We start from the raw sequence: 22,112 nt of genomic DNA, 5'->3' as shown, positions 1-22,112 counted from the left end.
CTGCTTTTCTGCCTGTGCTTAGTGACAATAGGTTAATACTCGACTCCACTGTATCAATGGGTATTTCCCATTGGCTTTCATGGAACTTGTGATCTGCCTGTCTTTATCAATGGAAAGAAAGCATAAATTTTTAAGTAACGGGTAAAGATAAGAATTAGTCATAAAGCCAGACTATTTACTAATGTAAATAATTTGTTGTGCTGCAGATACAAATCCTTCCAGAATTATTCAGAGACGGTTTCTGAGAAACCCCACTCCATCAATGCCAATGGGCAGAGGTGCAGAAATTCAGTTCGTATTTGTGATCGCAAGCTTGAAACAAAAATAACACAAGCTGCAACACGCAAACAGGCATGTCCCACTCAAAGTATTGCATTACAGTGCTTGTCCCACATACACGGCAAAGTGACAGTCAGTTATCACCCTGCAGTGTCAAGCCATGAAGCGTCTGAGGTGTGGCTCTTCCTGAATGAACACAAACAAAGTAGGGACCATATACAGTGGCAGGATCCTCCTTGGCTACCAAACACCATTCTGTTCCAAAGCACATGATTTCCCCCCCCCCCCGCAACCTACAGGCTCATTCATCACCATATTATTCGAGTTTCGTGCTGTTATAACTCTGTTAACACCAGGTCCATAGAAACTCTGATTGCCTGCTGATGCTGAAAGAAAGCACACATCTTTCCAGTAACGTAAAACCGAGTTTTGTTCTGTAGTTTCTTTCAAAACAAGCTGTTCCACTGCATTCAAGTGCATGAGAGCTCTGTAAATTAAGGGCCACTTGGCAGCACAGTTCTAGAAAAGTTAAATAAAATACATTATTAAAAGTCAAAACTTGCCTACATAGAGCAGCTTTTTTTTCTTTCATCCCTTCCTTCTACATTATTTAACTCCTGAGTTTTTGACAGATCTGTATTTGTTGTATACTTCTTTTGCAACCACCGTAACAGGGAGAGAAAAAAAAACCCTGGAACAAAAAAAAAAAAGTCAATGTCTTTATTAGACTATTTGTTTAACATTTTAATCCAGGATACCCTCCTACCACACTCAAGAAGAATACACAGTAATACCCATCAATTTTAAAATCGATAAAAAAAGAGTTGTCTTGTGGGCTTGCATTTAGCCATTTCAGCTGAAAGCAACCAACCAATAGCTAAAAACAGCTGAATCCAGTAGAATGTAAATAAGAGATCATTGCCAAATCTTTCCTGGTTACCAAATGCTCTACCAAGTTTAAAGATCCCATTGCGATACCTTTGTACTTTATTTATAAGGCTTTGAGTAAGCCACTCCCTTTCCATAGTTGTTTGAGTTTATGCCCGTATTCCCATGATTATTGCAGAACAAATCCAGGTGAAAGGTTGTTCTTGTTTCACACCAACATTCGTCTGAATTTCTCCCCCTTTCCTGATGATATATTTTTAAACCATCAACTGAAATCTTAGAAGAATTCAACCAAAATATTTGAAGTTCAGTTGAAGGGTTTTGTTTTTTTTCTTCAGAAACAAGGCACCTTTCACAAAGCACTTTAACTGCACAGTTGGTCTCAAAGACCTCATTCTAAGGAGCTTTTGTGAAGCTTCCAAAGGAGGAAAAACTTTTCCTCCTTTTCTCCTTTCTCCGGTGGACTGAGAACTCTTTGAATCAGAGTAAAGAGACCAACTATTTGGATATCTTTTCGCTTCATCAGTGATATCTGTGCAGTACTGGATGCACTCCCAAAGTCCTGCCTGAACATATTCCAGGCTGAGCTGTGCAGGACTTAGGAGGGGTTCTCTGAACACCGTCTCTCCTCTGCACCTTCGCTGGGAAAGCATAAATGCGTTCCCAGGGCGTTACACAACTTTGCCGCAGGTAAAGCATGAGATACCGAGTGGGAACGGTAATTAGAAAAAATTCGAAACTGAGTGACCTTCCCTCAGTGCTAACATGCCACATAGTACTAGCTTTGTCCTGACATGTGAGGCACTTCTCTTCTGTATCTAATCCAGGAATCACTTTACATTTCATGAATCTACATGCAATGTGAGTCAGATATAAACAGAGTTGCCCAACCCTTTAAAAAATTCCATTACACTTACTCTTCCTGCCAGTTCAAGTGAAAGTTTTAGGCAGATCAGGTGGCCCACAACTGGCTAACTTTTTTCCTCTGGCGTGAGAGGCTGGGATAAGACAGTGGGTGACGGCGCGGATCGCTATCTGCACGCAGGCATCACCAGACACCTTTTCTCAGCTCAGCCCTGCCGAGAGCTCTTTTCGGGTCTCTGGCACGCTCCAGTCTCTGGTTGGCATGGTCCTTTCCAGGTGTTGGTCTCACCAAGGATGCCTTTCAGGTGTCACGCTGTGCATTGCACTCATGGCTCGGGGCTGACCAGACAGCTCCAGAGCTCAGGAGCTTCCCTTGGTGGGTTACACTTCTCCAACAAATACCCATTCTAGAGCTGCGTGGCTTACAAAATAATAGGAATTCCCTATAATCATCAAGTCTACTTTCTTTTTTCCTTCTCTCCCCCCCCCCCCCCCCCAAGTTTCATGATATTTCCTGCCCACCTCAGACCTCCACCAAAATGGAATTAAGTTATTGATAGGCATCTCCTCTTTTACTACAAAAAAAAAAAGGTGCTGGGGGGGATCTACAGATACAGCCTTGCAGGTGCCTCATAGGTACAGAAAGCTGAGAGAAAACAAGAATGTTTTGTTTGCAAAAACAGGGGAGAAAATGCATTTTTTCAAGCTCTTGGAACTGAACAGTAGAAGTTGCTTATATTCACTTACCCTTTACTGCACAAGGTGTTGGCACAAAGGGTAACCATTGGTTTCTCCCCAGAACTTGCGAGAAGGCTGGCTGATATATATCAGAGACTTAAAATGAAGTAAGTTCAGAAAAATTAAGCTAAAAAATTTAAATTTAAATGCATTTAGAAAAATAGGCTCATGGGGCTAGAAAAATACATCTTTGCCCTCCACCTAGTTCCTTCCTGAAACACTTGCTTGCTGGCTGATTACTGCCCTCCTCTCCCAATATAAAACAAAATAAGAAATCTTTATCTCCAACCTCACTTCAGTGACTCACACCAAAAACATACCCTTTTACTTCCCTGAACTTCTGAGGAATTTAGAAGCGCAATCCTCAAAGCCCCAAGGGAAGTTTGGCATTTCATAATAGCCCAGGAGCCCCACCTGAGGTATGAAGAATGCTTTGAAACATGCCTGTGATTAATTAATTAACATATTGGCACCTAACTAGCTTTTTAACACTCCGCCTAATGTTTTAGTTTAGAGCTGCCTGTGCCTGTCACTGAGACTGTGTGGACTGATGCCATTATCTTGTAAAGAATAATGCATTTTACATCTAAGTAAACATAACAATGTAACATAGATACAGCAACTTGAATTAAGGATTAATTACAATGATTCGTAGTGCTTAAAGACTAGACAGTTTACAAAGGGAGGAAGCAATTACTTTTAAAGACAGGGGGTTTTTGCTTCAACATTTTTCAGCGGTTGCATCATTCTTACTCCTGACAACAAAGTCAAACTCTGCCCTTACATCTGCTCTCCCCTCTCCCCACGTAAGGCTGGAGCCCTCCACGTCTGGGTGCGTGCCCTAACCTCCACCCAGGGCGAAGTCCCCAGTGGGCACCGACACGGCAGGCAGCAGGGAGGCGATGGATAATTAACCCGGCAGCCTCGCTCTCCACGCTTCCATGTGGATGACATGGTTCGGGCAGTCCTGAGATTTAGGCCGTCCTGAGATTTAGGCCCTGCGTTCTCTTTCCTATCAGCTGAGGACCTCAACTGGGTCATTTAATTTGTAGAAAAAGACATTTGCTCAAAAAGGGTAAGTTATATTAAACTTCATTGAAGTGTTAACTAAATTACTTGGTTAACCAGGGTATTTGGGAATATTTTTGGTTGTTTAGGTAAGCATGAAACCCACACGACCATAATAACAAAGTACAACCAAAATACTTAAACAAACAACAAATCCTCTCTCCCCTTCCAACTGCTAGAATAAATAACTTGTTTGTTGCATAGGAGAGAGTCTCAGGCAAGTACTAAATCAAAGGAAGGCGTTTTGCTTTTAGCCCCGAGAGTAAGGAGGTTCACGGCCATCCGTGCGTCTCGTGGGAGCGCATTGCACCGCGCAGCTGCAACCCCGGGGAAAGCTGTCTCCCGAGCTCGTGGCTGCCCCGTGCCGGTTAACAGCTTTCTTATTGCAGGGAGACCGACAGCTTCATCAAAGGCAGTGCTGGCACAACTGCTAGCACGTATCCCAGGTGGGATTTTGGGGTTGGTTTCCATCAGCTTGGAAGGGCAGGGTCAGTCTGGAGGTGGTGGCTCTGACTGCTCTCAGGGTCTGCCACCCCCGGCTCCTCGAAGAGGAGCCCGAGCAGAGTTGAGAGCGGTTGTCCCTTTTCTTTCTTTTCTAACTTGTGTACTGGCCTTTGCTTCGGTTGGACTACAGGCAGCAAACCTCCTGAAAGACCAGGAAGCACTACAAAGTTGTATACCGAATTTGGAGGTGGCTTGTGAATGTCCCACGGATCAGTGGAAAGCTCATTTGTTTCCTAATGCAAAACACGGAAGAAAGTAGTAAACAGCACAGGATTTCTCTTTGGAAAAGGTGCGAAGTCTAGATCTTGCAATCGTGTTCATCAAAGGCGGCTGCTTTTCTAGTGAGACACAAGATAAACATCAAAACTGGATCAGTGTTCACAAATAAAACCATGAGATAAAAAATTCTGATGGAAAACAAGTGAGAGTCAGTTTAGAAAAAAATGCATATAGGAAATAATAAGCTTAAAGCCTTTGAGAAAGAGCAGCCTTACTAGGAAAGACTGAGTTGATACCGAATGTCAAAATGTTTATAAGCCTAAAAATTTATAATTCAGTACTGTTGGTACAGAACGAGGATATGCTGATCGTTCTTGTATGACTCTATATACAGATCTGGATACCTCAATACCGGAATGACAGCCACAAATTGGAAGGAATTCAGCAAAGAGCAACAGTGGAGATGATAAAAGCTACAGAGACTAACGTAGGTTGAGAGAGTAAAGAGGTTAACGCATAGCCTGAGGGTAAAAGAAAAAAATGGTAACTCTTACAAAATATTTGAAAAGTGTGAACAGCAAGGAATTAAACTGTTTAGATTGCTACACTAAGAGGTAAGAATAGTGGAAGTAAGAATGGTAACTTATCCTACCCACTGTATTACTAAAGAAATATAAATATCATGTACTGAGTAGTCTCATTTGGAGGTGGAAATTAGGAAATGAATTTGCTTCAAATCTGTTGTTGCTATGTTTGTTTTCCATTTTTTTTACACACTAGTGTAATTTTTTCTCCAGAATAACATCACCATAGTGTACTGAATTGCTTCCACAAAAGATTTTCTCTCTCTCTGTAAATGTACATATAGGGTAGCCAAGAAACAAGAGTGGAATTTTTTTTGCTGCTGATTGAGCATCTGTCATTTCCACTTTCCCCACATTTCCAAACTGTGTGTTCTAGGAGTGACCACGTTTCCTCTCCGCAACAAAAGCATTACAACCACAGCCAACGTCGTGGTGCTTGAGACACAGGCAAGTCCTGCCGAGATGAGCCTTGACCCAGCACTTCATCGTGGACCACGCGAACAACCCTACGCCATTGCAGGTGGCCAAGTTTTGCTGGTGATTACCTGTCTGTTGCTAGGCTTGAAGGCACATTTGTAACCAGAGCCCCATTGCCTTGACAGGCTCATAATTCACCGGCTAATCAAAAATAGCTGATGACAGCATTTGTTGTTCAAGGGAAGGAAATAGCCTTTGAAGAGCATTCCCACCCATCGGATTTCATTATGCAACACTGAAATACATCTTTCGGAGCATCTGGAGATTTCACATCCTGCACATTTTTAAAGCACAAACTTCAGTCTTTCCCAGTGGGATGATGGGTGAGAAAAAGCTATCAGGTGTGAATTCCAGAACCTGCTTTTCTCCTCCTCCCTTAAAATTTTCACAGTCGATTGTACAGCCTGAGTCAACAAGACTCAGCTGACTCAAGCTGCCCAGTAAGATCATATTTTTATTAGACACTCTTCACAACTTTTATTCTCACTACATGGTACAAACCACTGCATTTTCAACAAAAAATCACCTGCGTAAAATGTTACATGCATCATTTAGGATTCTCAGTTAGTTCTGAAAAGGTTAGGGGGGAAATTTGAAGAAAAATGATAATCACAGTTATGTGAAACCTGTAGTATTCAAACCATGCTAATCACAAGTTGTATATACTGATTATATATTTGTACACAAATCTAGTCATAAAGGATCTTTGAAGCACAAATTCACACTGTATGCTACCAGTTTCCTCCTTAGAAAAAATTACTTACTTATCTAAAGAACAATTTGTATTTTTGTCAAATATTTGGATAACAAAAGCAGTGAGAAATTCCAAGCTCAATTACTCTTCTTCCACATAGCTTCCCTTGACAAAAGTTAATCAAATACTATTACACTACCTGTTAATTACAGTTTAAATCCTGCGTAAGCTTGGCTTTATAACCAAATTTTGTAGTTCTTAGTTGAAAAAAATTACTTTTGAAACCAAGAGGAACGTTGACAAATCAGAACTGCAAACCGCAGCCGTGCACAGTTATAAGGTGCACAGTTGTTTGTTTGTAGATGAAAACAGCAGTATAAATTAGTCCAAAATCTAAATTAAGAGCACCGATTTAGAAAGAAAACATGTCCCAAAAGAGTCAAAGAGTCAAAGACTTGCTCATTATTTTTAACGTCTCAGATTCTTCTCTAAGTTCAGCTGTGGGTGACAGCACAGAAAAGCTGCTGCATTTTCTCAGGCGTTCGGTGGCTGTAGGTGATGCCGGTTGGCCGTCTCTGCTCGACAGCCGGCCACAACCAGAAACTGCCCCTGCACCTGGCAGCGATTTCTGCACTTGTTCAGGAGCGGGGGGGCATCTACAAAGTGCCTTTGTTCTCCCCCAGGCCCGGGTACAAACTAGTGACCCTCCCACTGCCTCTCCCCAGGCTCGGCTTCTCCCACGGCAAAACCTCAAGGGCACGAGCCTGAATTCCCTGGAGGCTACGGCAAGGCTGGCACTGACTTCACACCCTATGACTATGTCACGCCCTGGCTTCAGACACTAGAATTATCAACCTGATGTCTTCCGTCATATCATCAGCAATTAAAAAGGGAAGCAGGAGACTGAAAAAATGAAGTGCCGTATGGAACAAAACGCCAGGCGGGGTATGATCCTCCGTGCACGCATCCTCCTCGGCATCCCATCCCTCCAGCGTTACGGGGACACCCGGCACTTTGCACCTGAGAATATTTTGGCGGTATAAAAAGCCAGATTTGTACGCAGCCAGCTCTGATGGGATTGACCTGTTGAGTTGTCCATGTCTTACCAGCGGAAGTATTAATCGCTTACTGGGAGGTGTTAACCCCACAGCAAGGAAACAGCTACGCGGTTACTCTACGCGCACCAAGGCAGGTAATACATTGCACGAGACTGGATTCTGTTCCGTCCAATAATCTGACCTTTGTAAAAAAGAAAGAGCCCATTAGGAATTAATGTACTGCACGTAGAAATGTCTGCTTGCATTCCTCTTTCGCAGACATGTGTTTGGCGCCTGGGGTATTAACTTTCAGACTTTGTTTCTTTTTACTGCATATTCGTCTGCAGTACTGTTGCCTGCAAATGGGGTGCAGTAGAAAAACAAGCTGTGTTGCCTTTGCTCTTTCCCAGTTCTCTCAGATGAAAAGGTAGTTCATTCATAAGATCATAAGTGATCTTAATAATTTCTTATATGAGACTCCATAATCTAATGAGAGTTTATTTTCAACTTTGGTCAGAACTGTAACCCACATTAAGTTTCTATTTATAAGTGACGGGGGGGTGTTAATGCTCCAGTAGCAATAAAATAAACAGCATTGTAATGAAGTGTCTCTGGAAAACAAGATGAAAATAAGAAATGCTTAGACACAAAACTAAAGGCAAATCATTGTTGTTTAATAAACATACAATTGCTTCCAAAAATATTACATCCTTATCTGGTTCAGAGCTACATTATACACTATTTTGATTAGGCTTCTTGCATAAATAAAAAACAACTCCTATTTTGCAGACGCAAGAATGAAAAATATATTCAGCAGGATGTTACTCACAAACCATGCCAAAGATAGTTTTGACCATAATGCAAAGAAATCAATCTGACCAATGAACTGTACAATTTATGTTCTGAAAACTGTTCTATAAAACAGAATTTGCTACATTTCTTCAGAACTAATATATTTCTCACTTCATATACAAGCATACCATTAAGTTCAATCCAGCAAAAAAATTTTTTTAATATAGCTGAGAATATGTTTTGATTATATATCTTTCCTTGTGTTCCAATGCATTTTTGGTAGTTCTACTCCTTTACCCTTATTTTGCAAGAATAACCATGCAGGTTTCTATTTTGACACTATCAGGTTACAATGCTCAAGGCAGACATCAAGAATTATATAACTTGATAAGGCCCTATTCATTTTTTGCTGTTTCTAAAACAGTAGCTAACAACAAGCATTAGTACCTATGTATAATGCATACTATATTCATGTGTATAATATATATTATATTCATTCAATATTAAGCAAAAAATAATTTCAATAGCAGGATGTAACTGCTTATACATTACCAAATAAACAAAGATGGAAAGAACATTTATGTGAATACACTCCAGAAAAGAGTAAATGGCAGGAGAATACTTGGGGCAGAAGTCATTTCACCAACTTCTAACATGACAGCAACCGTGTGTTCACATATGCACAGCTACTCAGTGCAGGAAAGCTGAGATTAAAAGCTCCTGTGCATGAATACATGTGGACAACGATGTTAACACTAGTCACTCAAAAGGGGATAAAGAGGCAACGGGTCAAAAAAAGGAAGTGATTTTTGTTAGCAGCGTTACCCTCGTGTTCGCTAGCACCAGAGCTTTTAAGGCTTTGAGAGCAGAATTCCTTATTCTGTATGCATGGCCAAAAAAAGGCTCACACAGACCATAATAAACAAGAACTTTCACACAGTGAAGTGGTTACAGTATTTACCTTCCTGAAATGGATGTTACTGGAAATGAAGTGTCTTTGAAAAAACACTTATTTTCCCCTACATGAAATACAAACAGCTTTTTATTATTATCATTTTTTTGCTCATTGTTTAAAGCTATTTCTAGGTATCTCTGGATTTCTAGTTTAAGATCCCCTGTGGGGAATCCATTCTAGATGGAATTTCATGGTGATATTTCAAAAAAAAGAAAATCTTTCCTTGGCGTTTTCACAGCTTTATCTGGTGCTATAACTTAAAGGTAGCCATTGATCAACTGGTTGCCATGAACCAGAGTAGCACCTGCTATTCTGCTCATAGAAAGGTATATTGGTCTGGATGTTATGCAGTTAATTTAGCCATGTTTTTATTTCGTTTTTCAACATCAGTTCTACTCATTTCAAACAGCTGTACAGAACCGGGTGTTGCTATTGTACAGATAATAGTGCAAGGTTGCGGAAGAGTCTGTCTTCATTTGTAAAGAAAACCTGATCCGAACACTCTTGTTTACAACTCATTATGTTTACAGACTGAAATAGGCAAATTCAGAGACAAACTCTCAGGCTCCCCCCTTCTTGGTTTACCCCAGCGAGAAATGAGCCCCTACTTTTCTGTCTTGCCAGGACTTTTAGCCCCTATTCCTTTGCCTACACAGAAGGGAGAGCTCCCGTGTGGGATTATACGCCTTGAACCGTCTCCGTGCCACCACCACTGCCACTCTCACTCCTGACCCCGACTGGGCAGAGAAGTGACACGCCAGTGAAGGGACACAGTATCCTTCCACACATCCTGGAGCCTCCTCGGAGAAATTAGCAACATTACATTAATGTAATGCACTTGATTACACAGAGCTAGAGATGGGTCCCATTTGAAATGGACCCCTTGGATGGGTCCTTTGACAGCCACCACGTGGGACCTCAGTGGGCGAGGGGACCAAGACCCATGCAGCTCCAGCCTCCGTCTTGACCATCCTAGCCAGAAGTCAAAGTGACTTGCTCTGGCTGGGACAGCTCCGGATCATGAAACCATTTAATCATTAATCACATTAAGCCATTACATCTCCTCTTCTGAAAAAGATGAAGGTGAATTCTCTCTCCATCCCTTCCTTGCTTTTACCCACAACAACAGGTGAGCAAAGCCCCAAACCAAGAAAACCTGACACATCCTTTCACTAACATCACATCAGTATGCTCTTACCCTAATTAGCTCATAGTTACATTACCGATACTTGTCCAGAAACTTGTCTTGCCTCACTAGATAATGAGTAGAAATTTCATAACAAACACACATCTGAATCTTCTGTTAGCTGTGGGTATAAATCCCAACCTTAGTGCTCTGTTAATACATCTCTAAACTGGATATCTTTATTCCACTTAATTTCCAATTTTAATGATCTAGATTTTAAAGCAGCTGTGCCCAAGTAAGGATGTGAAAGCTGACTTACTTCCTCTTCAAATAAAAACCAGACAACCCTTTCTGGTCACAGAGAAATAACGAGTGACCCACTATTTTGTAAAACTACTCTATGGAAAGCAAGAAGATTTGGAGATGCTTAGAAGGAAAGAAAAGTCACTGAAAGAAAGATTATTCTCACTAGCTCCATGAACCATCTATACCTTCCTCTGGGTTCCCTAAAATGGATTTGTTTTGGTTTTTTTCTCAGGAGGAGAGTAGAAAGCATAAGAACAGGGATCACAACTTTTCCAAAAGATTTGAATAATTTAAAAAAAAAAAAAAAGCTTTGGTGGCAAGTTATGATACTGGGATGCTAGACAACCGATGTCACTTCTGGGGTCTGTCAAAGACTTTCTGAGTGACCTTGGCTTAGATAAGTTAAAATCCCTCTGGGCCCCAAGCCCATACGTTAAGCAGGGATAACAGTAACACCGCCTTTGTGAACCTGTAGAGATAGCTCCTTAGTGTAATAGCTGTCTCCTAGTAAGTCCACATCAGGCACCTAGGACATTATTGACCTCTTATCCAGGTTGACACTGCTGTATGATGTAGGCAACTATGATGATGCAATAGCTGCTCAACAACTTTCTGCGCGATATCATAACACCTAATGCAGATCCAGTTAACCTTGTGCACTCATTCAGTCCCAAATAAAATAGTGTCTAGGCACATCTAGCCTGCCTGTGTTCATGTACCCACTTCAGGTGGGCAACTGCTTCTGGAAGAAAGAAATACTGATGTATGAGGAGGCTAAGAAATAGTTTCTCATGAGATCTTCGGCATCTAAGTTAGATGTAAGAGTTACTAAACACCTAAGCACAAACTGCAAGTCTTGAAACACCATCAGTGACAAGTGGTGTCCCTCAGGGGTCTGTACTGGGACCAGTACTGTTTAAGATCTTCATCAATGACACAGACAGTGGGATCGAGTGCCCCCTCAGCAAGTTCGCAGATGACACCAAGCTGAGTGGTGTGGTTGACATGCCTGAGGGCCAGGATGCCATCCAGAGGGACCTGGACAATCTCAAGAAGTGGGCCCATGTGAACCTCATGAGGTTCAACAAGGCCAAGTGCAAGGTCCTGCACCTGGGTCGGGGCAACCCCTGCTATCAATACAGGCTGGGGGATGAAGGGATTGCAAGCAGCCGTGCAGAGAAGGACTTGGGGGTACTGGTGGATAAAAAGCTGGACATGAGACGACAATGTGTGCTCGCAGCCCAGAAAGCCACTGCATCCTGGGCTGCATCAAAAGAAGCATGACCAGCAGATCGAGGGAGGGGATTCTGCCCCTCTGATCTGCTCTGGTGAGACCCCACCTGCAGTACTGCGTTCAGCTCGGGGGTCCTCAGCACAGGAGAGACGTGGACCTGTTGGAGCGGGTCCAGAGGAGGGCCACAAAAATGGTCAGAGGGCTGGAGCACATCTCCTGTGAGGACAGGCTGAGAGAGTTGGGGTTGTTCAGCCTTGAGGAGAGAAGGCTCCGGGGAGACCTTACTGCAGCCTTTCAGTACTTAGAGGGAGTTTATAGGAAAGATGGGGACAGGCTTTTTAGTAGGGCCTGTTACAATAGGACAAGGAGTAATGGTTTTAAACTAAAAGAGTAGATTCAGATTAGATATAAGGAGAAATTTTTTATGATGAGGGTGGTGAAACACTGCCCAGAGAGGCTGTAGATGCCCCATCCCTGGAAACATCCAAGGTCAGGTCAGATGGGGCTCCGAGCAACCTGATCTAGTTGAAGATGTCCCTGCTCATTGCAGGAGGGTTGGACAACATGACTGTTGTGGTTTAAGCCTAACCAGCAACAAAGCAACACACAGCCACTCGCTTACTCCTCCCCAGCAGCAGGATGGGGAGGAGAAAATATAATGAAAGGCTCATCTGTCGAGACAAGGACAGGGAGGGATCACTCACCACTTATGGTCACAGGCAAAACAGACTCAACCTGGGGAAAAAACAAAATCCATTTAATTTGTTACCAATCAAATCAAAACAGGATAATGAGAAATAAAACCAAATCTTAAAACACCTTCCCCCTACCCCTCCCTCCTTCCCAGGCTTAACTTTACTCTTGATTTTCTCTACCTCCTCCCCCTCAGCAGCACAGAGTGATGGGGAATGGGGGTTAGGGTCAGCTCCCCACATGCCTCTGCTGCTCCTTCCTCCTCAGGGGGAGGACTCCTCACTCCTCCTCTGCTCCAGCGTGGGGTCCCTCCCACAGGAGACAGTTCTCCACAAACTTCTCCAAGGCGAGTCCTTCCCACAGGCTGCAGTTCTTCACAAACTGCTCCAGTGTGGGTACTTTCCATGCGCTGCAGTCCTTCAGGCACAGGCTGCTCCAGCGCGGGCTTCCCCATGAAGTCCCGGCCATCTTGGGGGGCATCCATCCCCCTGCTCCGGCGTGGGCTCCTCTCTCCCTGGACTGCAGGTGGGCATCGGCTCCCCCGCTCCCCTCCATGGCTGGGGGGGACAGCCTGCCGCCTCACCACGGGCTGCGGGAGCATCCCCTCCTCCCCCACTGACCTCGGTACCCGCAGAGGGGTTCCTCTCCCATTCCAATCTCCTCCCCTGCTGCAGGTTTCCCCTCTTAAATCTGCTCTCCCACAGGTGTTTCCACTGTCACTGAGGGGCTCGGCCTGGGCCAGCGGCGGGTCCGGCTCGGAGCCGGGGAAGCTTCGAGCAGCTTCTCGCAGGAGCCGGCCCTGCGGCCCCTCTCACGCTACCAAAACCCCACCACACAAACCCAATATGATGACCTTTAAAGGTCCCTTCCAACCCAAACTATTCTGTGATGCTATGATTCTATCTTTCCTGTTGCCTAATCCTGTATGCACCTATGTCTTTGTCAGCAGAGTTCTTCAGTACACTCTCTGGTATCTGCACATGACCCGGCGTCACCAGCAACTGCTCTGTGCCCCGTGCCCTGTGATATCTCCGGTGCCACTGTGCATGCTTCCTAGTGCTGCGTGGCACGTGAACACACTCCCTACACCTCTAGGAGCAAGTACAGGAGGAAGTATTGCAGCAGCTGTTATTTTACTTAGAGGAGGAAGAGAAAAGTCCTGTTACACAATAGCTGAGCAATTACAGAAGATAAGGAAAACCTGCCCCTAGATCCCAGGTGAGTGCAAACCCACCTCCGCCATCTCTCAGAGACGGCCTGAAGTGGGATCTGAGGCCACACCGTAGTAAGGGTGTCCCTGAAGCAGTCACACTGCACGTGGCGTAAGTGATGATGCTATAATTTGAGTGCGAGAAAGACCCTGTGTGACTCTCCGGTCAAGGGGTCACATACTGGCCAGGAAGGCAGAACACCTGAGTTCCCAAACCTGCTCTAGGTACAATAATACATAAACAGCTTTGTGTCATCCATGATAGAAGAGCAGGTGAAGCAAATCTCAAGTACTCACACATATGCATGTATATAAATGTGTCCTAAGAGAAATGAGTCACTACACATCGTTTTTTAGACTAATAGTGAAGGTATCTAACTCTAAGGAAGACTCCTGACTGGAGGAAGTCTCCACCTACAATGTAGAGTTAGATCCAAAGCTGAGTAAAGAAATGGGGCTCAGAACACACTTCATAATAAAGAAAAACTGGGAAAGAGCAAGGACAGATGGTCAGAGGTCTGCAACAGCTTCCATGTCAGGAAACGATCAAATAATTCAGGACACGATCAAATAATTCAGGATGGTACAGTCTGGAAAACAGATGACTGAGGGATGTGGCAGAAGTGTGTAAAATCCTAAGCGTCATGGAGAGGGTAGTCTGGCACCAATTTTGTACTGCAGCTACCAATTCAAGAGTGAGGGATATCAAATAAAGCTCCAAATAAGAATTCAAACTGAACTAAAAGGTGTAGTTCTCATGAAATGGGTGGAATTCCTCACAAGGAACATCAGTCAATCAGATCACCTTTTCCTATGTTCTTCCCTAGGCATCTGCTTAAGATTACTGGTAGTTTGGAGGCAGGAATATGTTTTAATTCAGGAAAAGATAAAAAACAGTCTCCCACATCACAAACTTTACAGTCAAGTTCCCTGGATCTGGGGAAATTGCAGGAGTCAGCCTACCTGGCGTGCCAGTTATGAGGCTCGCTCTTGAAAACCACCTTCATGACCAGAATGCCTGCCTGTCAGATAAGTATCATAGACAGCTGCTGGGCTGGGTGAATCCTTGTCCTGACCCAGCACAGCCATTCTTCTGTTCACCCAGCCCCACGGTATCTCTGTTGATTATCAGAGTCTACTGATATTGACTATCAGTATTAACTTGTTCCAGTATCTAACTCCGCGCACACCCCTGCTTTGGCATCCCCTCGATAGGTATTACTTACCATGAAGATACATTGGCATTGCAGCTTTGAGTGCGGCGAGCCTTTGCTCCTATTTGGAGCTAACGCTTAAAGCCAGCTTCACGTTGCTTAAAAGGCCCTCCAACGTCTGAAAAATAGACCCTGTTAGTCTGTTAAGACAGTAAGCTGGGAGCGTAGACATCATATAGAGCGGGGAATGGCATTCCTGAGGAACAAGCTAAAAACCCCTGCGGAGTGGGGAGTTACCTAGAGGCAGCCAATAGGAAATATTTTTTTTAAGGCATACGCTAAGGGCCACCCTCTCTGGGGTTCAGACAAACTAAATACTTCCAATGGGTCAAGATGCAGATCTTAAAAGGTGAATGAGCCTATCTGGAACAAGGCATAGGTGCTGAAATAAATCTTCATCATCATACTCAACTGCCTATGGTTTTGTAGATTTGGAAGTTACATAGGTTTTATAACCTAACCTCTCTCCTTACCTAACTTCTGTCTAGATTGCACAGGAAGTGTCAGCAGGGTATTTTGGATCTTGCCCTTAATACAAACATGTCTTGAGAGGAGAATCAGTTAGCTACATAGAAAGAGTCTGATGAAAACTTAATTAAAGTAGATGGAAGTAACTCCATTGTACATCCTACTCTGGGAATATATGAACCTTATGGAGTTTGAGTTTTTGTGAACCTAAGGGATTTTTAAGCTCTCCAAGGGTTTGCAAAATGAATTTAGTCTCTTTTTACTCTGTCATTTAAACTCACAGTTTGTTTTATTTCATATAAGGATAATTCAATTTTTTAAAACCACAAAAAATGTTTTTCTAGCTACAGACAATCATGTGCAATGTATTAAGGACAGAACAGCCTCCAAGTCCAAGGTTTGGCACAGTCTCAGTCCTAAAGAGACATACTTATAAAAATTGGGATTTTTTTTTTCTTTCCTTTTTCTCTGCTGCTTTCCCAGGGTGTCTCTTTCTTTTTCGCACAGTGCATGCTCTGCTTCTTTTCTCACCCTGTTTTTCACCATCTATACTTCTGCCTTCTCCTTTTTTCATAGTCACCCTTAAAGGGATAAGTAGGATGTGCTCCCAGTAACACTGGAGTCAACATCAAAATTTTTAATGAATAGTATTTCAGCAGGTTTGAAATCTGTCAGAATGTTTTAGCCCACGTCTAATAAGAACAGGATGTCCATGGATTATTTCCAGCGCTCTCTCTTGTGAGTTTATCGCTTCTGATTCAGAAGCACGGCATTTTGAATTGCACCAGGCCAAACCTTCAAAAAGTATTCACTCACATTAAAATTTGAATTTGTTTGGGAGTCTTCATGCTCCCTTTTGCACAGACTCATTATGATTATGTCAATACGTGACATGATGACAGAACTGATCAGAGTAAGAAGTTAATTGTAACTAAATACATAAAAAATTCAACAGTTGGGAAGGACCCAGAGATCAGAAAGTTTTTTAACAAATTTGAGATCGCTGTAAACAGTTAATGGAGATTTCTTTAAGAAAAAAAAAATCTAAAAATTTACACAGGTATGTATCAGTAAAATACTCAGCACAAATATTGAGCATTCTCTTTATTGAATTGATGGTTGAATTAATGGTTCAGTCAGCTACTTCAAAGCAACAGCCCAGTCTCCAGGGCCACCAACCACCGGCACCAGGAGGAACTTTAAAACTAAACCCAGCTTCTACTATTGTGGCACGTCATCATGCACATCATCAGTAGTGGCACACACCTCAAACCTTACCCGTCCTCCCGCAAAAGCATCTTAAAGTCTAGGAGGTTTATTTGATATTATTGATCCTGGGACACTGGAGTAACATCGTAATATTTGTGGGAAGGATGGAGCGAGAGCCACTGGTTTCTAACCGGCTTCCTTCCTCAGATAATTCAAAAAGTCCAACAGCACCTTCCAAGCTGAAGAAAGAAAACTTGAACATTTATAAAGCAAGGTAGCTTCCAAAGAATAGTAAATAATGTGCTATCAGAGGCACAAGTTTCACAAGTCACATTTTTTACGCAAAGGTTAAACAGAAGGTGCATTCTCATACCATCAAATGCTGTTGTTCCTGAGCCTGGTTTGCACAGAGGATGCAGTTTATTGGTTCTTTCTTGTGTCACAAAATGTAGAGTAGTTCACAGGCTACAGTGATTCAAATTTCCATATTTTGAAAGACTGCAACTGCTTCCCCAGTCTGTAAATTAAAATCCTTTTCTTGTGACCCAGTGCAGAGCCCTCCTGCCTACCTGATGAGCAGAAGGTCAGAAGGGATGCAGTGCTGGCCACTCTGCACTGGCTTAAATATCCAGGTAAAAAGGAGGTGTACTTTGATTTTGGGCATACTTTATTTCACACATGTATACGGTTAGAAACATTTATTGAATCCAAGCTACTGCCAGAAACCAAGTAAGCAGATTTTGGATCTGAATTTACCTTTTTGTTGCATTTTTAAGGAAAAGTCCAACAACACAGGTCAATCTATTCTCAGCTTACAGTCTTTTAAAGCACAGTGATAAACTCCCTATGACTGACAGCAGCGTTAGCATTAGCATTTGCTTATTACTGTGTTGCCTGAAAGTCCTTGGCAGAAATCATGATTCTGCCTGTCTAGATGCTGCAAACGGGACTTCGTGAAGAAGGTCAATATTAACTGTGATCATTAGAGTTATCTGTAACCAGAACCACTGCTCAAAGGAAAATTTTGGAAAATCTTGGATGCACATTCAAACTAGCTGCTCTGGCCACTTCTGTGGTAATTGCTTAGTCTGCATTCTTGAAACCCTTAGTTGCTAACTCTGACTGGCTTTAAACCGGAGCCCCTTTTCCTGTCAAAATCCCAAGACACAGAATCAACAGAAACAATGAAGGAGAAGAGGATGTTATTCTACTTCACAAAGTATTAACTGAACACAGAATAAGGACAGAGCCTACACCAAAATGTAAGGAAACTGCAGTTTTATATATTGCAGGCAGTAAACTGCCTACATCTGAAAGGTCCTTTTTTTTTCTCTAGAAGCAGAGGAGGCTGTAAGTGCAAACAAATGATAAAACTAGTATGAACAATAAAGGAAGATCTGAAAAAAAAGACATCATGGAGTTGTTAGACTCTGTCTCTTAAATAGTTAATGACCATCTTGCATTGGTGTACTTGCATAATCTCAAAACACTTTATTATTGAGAAATGAACACAGATTATTTCCTTTACAAATACAACAGCCAGAATATTTCTGTATTACTTCATACGAGGTTCCTTTCCTTTACAAAATGCCACAACTCCAGTCAGCAAACAATACCATTTTATTAACTAGTTACTCAACCTCACATGCAAAGTAATAAACCTTGTGATATGTTGCTCTTGCTCCATCAATTCTCCCACAAATAAATGTCTTTTGATGACAAAGAAGCAGTATCTCCCATCCCCCTTGAATGAATATGTGTTAGTTCTGCAGCATTTCTGTGCTACAATGAATCTACAGAAAAGACTTGAGGTGATGGCACAGATTTCACAAAATATATTAGAAGCTGCTTACATTGTAAATTCCTCTGTACCCACAGTTAAAAGGGACATGTAGCAGCTTGCAGCTTTGCTGTAGGAGAACCTGCAACACATATGCAAAATAATGAAAGAAAACAAACATTTTTAAGGACCTGATCTTGCAAGTTGTTGAGTCACCACCAATGATTTCCATGGGAATGTTTGTGCTTAAAGTTAAGAACGTGCTTAAGAGCTTTGCTGAGTCAAAGCCAGAGAACTGAACTTCCCGCGGCATTTGTATTTCTCCTCATTTGAAACTACAGAGATGATCCTGACACTTTCCTCAGCTGTTTTTATTAGTTGATGTATTCTAGGTGTAAGCAAGTTAGAACAACATGCTTTCCTTTTCACTTAAAACCGTGCATTTTTTCCTGTGTGCCGAAATACTTTTAAGAAAACTCCTCCTCTGCCTAACCTGAAAAGAACTCATTGACACATTATTATATTTCATAACTAATTAAAGTGAGTACTTTGAGTATGTGATTTACCCTGTGCTTTATCTGATTGCATTTGATCTGCCTGACCTTTTAATCAAAAGGGGAAATAGATTTATCTGTGGTGAAAACATGACACAATTACCAACTCTGCCTAACTTTCTGGAATCTATAAGAACTTTCTGTACTTAGGTTTTACAACTGTATTGTGAGTCATCTTCCTAGCACAGAGATGTCATCATGTTTATGACACCATGTTTTCTTTTTCTTTCCCCATTTTCTGTTCTGGCTTTAACTGAATAGTTTAACCTTAGACTTTCCCCATTGCTTCCTGTGTTAAATCTGTGCTGCTGAGAACTCTTTGCTGATCTATTAACCTCTTGCATTCATGTTTACTATGTATTGCATAGCCATTATTAAAATCAGTAGCATTTTCCTGGAAGCATTTTTAAGGCCGTTGAAGTATTTTGGACTGTTGCCTGTTAGTAATCTCCCTACAAAGGTTACTGTAAACCAATGCTCGGCCAGTTGAACTATGATTGTTGCTCATGTTATCGGTGTTCTCAGATGTTGTCATTCTCAAATGACTGGGATTCTGTTGCAACAGAAGCTTCACAAATACAGGAAGAAACAGTACAAAAGAACTCACTGTTGCCCAGATGATACAGGTTTTAAAACTCTTTAACCAAAATGACACATGACTTTCATCAATGAGCAATGTCGTAATAGTTCTCACACTCTTGGCCAGGGTCAAAACAGCTGGTTTTTAAAAGCAGGTTTTTTACAGAAGCTAAAATGTTAAGTCAATTCTTTACTCCTCATGCTTCTAAGTAGAAAATTTCAAATGCAAGTGGCTAGAATAATTAGATTTAATACAGCATACGGCAAGGTACTCTGGATCTTAAAGCCAAAGACAAAATTCGGATCCTCTTCTTTTGTCCTGGTGAAAAGCCTAATAAATATACATATTTTCAGACTCTTTGTCCTAAAAAGGTTGAACATAATGGCCTATCTGTGCCCAGTCACCTGCACAGTCTTCCAAATAATTTGTAGGATATTTTAACATATTTATCCTAGAATAATTTGAGAAATTATTGTCTCAGTGGTTGCTTCACGTGTCACTGGCTTCAGCAGCAAAACCCGTTGAAGAAGCCTGGGCTTCTCCTCTTTCACCACACCAGTTTGCTGCCTCCACAGCAATACTCACGGAGCTGCTGGTGGGGCTCTGCGAGGAGGTGGATTGCTGAAAGGATCAAGGTTACAAGCAACCCTGGAGAGGCTGATACATTGTGGGGTAGGGGTAGGGATGAGAGACCAGCAGAAGAGGCACATGCGAGGAGGCAGGACTCCTTGAACTGACATTATCTTTGTAACACAGACTGACATCCTGAGAAATACCCTCCTGCGGCCGGGAGCAGCTATGGGGAGGTGCGAGGAACTCTGCCACAAGTTCCTAACGCCTTCAGCGAAGGGGAGAAGGCACCAAGTCTTTAGCAGCAGCTCTCACTTCCAAAGGCGAGATATTCACAGGCATTAAAGAGGTTACAAACTCATCCCCTCACCCCAAAGTCTACAAACTACAGCTAAAAAATTCCTCCCTTTCTTGGGATTGCTTGTTCCTTCAGAAGTTGTGATGTTGCTATTTCACTGCCGCTGCCGTCACCTTACGCATTTTTCTTAACTGAAAAATGCACTGAAGGTGAGGCTAGGTTTAAAGAAAGCCCAGCCAGAAAAACTTCTCTGGTTGTGGCAGATCCAGTGTCAGTGGTTACCCATGCAGACTTCCCCAAGCTGCTTATTCAGGCCTCACCACCCATCCTGGGCGAGATGGCTGCACCTTCCCATCTGCTGGCGTCACTGCGTGCATAGTCTCCTCTAACCCAGTTCTGTCAAAATTGATCCAGTTTTTTTTTTTCTTAAATCCCTCACTATGAGGTATTTAAACTCACTCAAATCATTCTGACAGAATAATGCTAATGAGTAACCAGAGATTCGATTCTGCTGGAGGCTGGGGGTAGGGAGGGGGACAAAAATTTCCAGTTGGAAAAAAGTGGCAGGCGGGTGACAACAGCCTGCGTAAGTCAGCCCCTTCACCCCGTTGGCAGCCGCCATACGCAAGCTAGTCTCATACTGACTAACAAAGCCAGACCTAGCCCTTCAGTTACTCCTAACCCTCTGATGCTTTTCAGTCAGTCGGCAGCATCTGTTACTCAAGAACAAGCAGACAAGACAACTCAAGAGTGCCCTAGCCCAGACAGTATCTGGTTTTTTGGGGTAAAAGATGAAAAAGTAATAATAAATCCCCCCCAATTTAAAAAATACGAAGTTTGAGCTTTTGTTTACATATCATAAAGTATAAAAAATTGAAAATATCCATTTAAGTTTCAGCTTTTCATTTCAAGTAACAATACTCCTTGAAATGCAAAATACCAGCTTTGAATGACAGTTGCAAAATTATGGGGCAAGTTAGTCTCTTAGGATGCGCGTTTCCAAACTTTAATAAACCATGGAGAGACCACTGCCTTATCTTATTGTCTTGGATTTCTCAAGTTCCTTTTTCCACCAAATATGTTTCAGTTGTGGTCATATGTCATTAATTTGGTAACTACATTTGCTCTCTTTCAGACTAATCTCGTATTGAGCAAACCTTGAGTTAAATCCAGGTCAGTTCCTTCAAAATTTGGTGGTGCCAGAACCAGACTTTTTCGATGGCAAAAATCACTTATTAATTATTCTAATATTTGAGATACTATGGATGTGATTCTGTTTTTATTATCATGATACAATGCAGTGTCACTCAGTCAAGAGCAATACAAAGCAATATAGAGCAAAACATTGCTTTATATCAGGCTGTATTGTTGTTCACTGAGTAACACAGCAGCAAGAAGCAGCCTCTCTGAATCATTTATGTCTTAAGGGAAAATTACCTGTCTGACACACCATTCTTCAATGTAATTTTTACATGTCTTACTCCTTTCAAAGGAAAAGCAGGGCTATACTTTAGAAACCATGTAATGCATAGCAGGTGTGGTATTCGGTAACTTTACTTGCATTAAATAAGCAAGTACTCCTGAAGAACCCTTACAAAAATGTACGTTTTTTAAGTCAGAGCACTACCACAGCTCTAGCTCCTCAATGTTTGTTCCCTTCCAACAATACTTCTAGTTCCTGCTCATATTCCTAACTCTTTCTTTCTCCCCCTACTTAAGAATGCCCTTTTTTTAGAGAAACTAGGCTAAACTCAACTTAATTTTTCACAAC

At 42.2% G+C, this 22,112-nt stretch overlaps 2 long non-coding RNA genes and 1 other non-coding gene across 3 annotated transcripts; all 3 read right to left on the bottom strand.

Annotated features, from left to right (window-relative positions):
* Positions 1 to 985: 985 nt before the first annotated feature.
* Positions 986 to 7,591, bottom strand: LOC121233347. Its single transcript, XR_005932526.1, has 2 exons — positions 7,445 to 7,591; positions 986 to 4,679 (listed from the first exon to the last, which is right to left on the bottom strand). It is a non-coding gene; the product is annotated as an uncharacterized LOC121233347 (long non-coding RNA).
* A 6,487-nt stretch (positions 7,592 to 14,078) lies between these two features.
* Positions 14,079 to 20,842, bottom strand: LOC115341610. Its single transcript, XR_003923455.2, has 5 exons — positions 20,662 to 20,842; positions 18,413 to 18,481; positions 16,933 to 17,076; positions 16,629 to 16,798; positions 14,079 to 15,000 (listed from the first exon to the last, which is right to left on the bottom strand). It is a non-coding gene; the product is annotated as an uncharacterized LOC115341610 (long non-coding RNA).
* LOC115342345 lies at positions 14,545 to 14,705 on the bottom strand. The gene has a single exon (XR_003923733.1). It is a non-coding gene; the product is annotated as a U1 spliceosomal RNA (small nuclear RNA).
* Positions 20,843 to 22,112: the final 1,270 nt, after the last annotated feature.

Source organism: Aquila chrysaetos, chromosome 5 (genome assembly GCF_900496995.4).
Source record: "Aquila chrysaetos chrysaetos chromosome 5, bAquChr1.4, whole genome shotgun sequence".
NCBI lineage: Eukaryota > Metazoa > Chordata > Aves > Accipitriformes > Accipitridae > Aquila > Aquila chrysaetos.
This window is presented reverse-complemented; position numbering and strand designations above follow the sequence as displayed.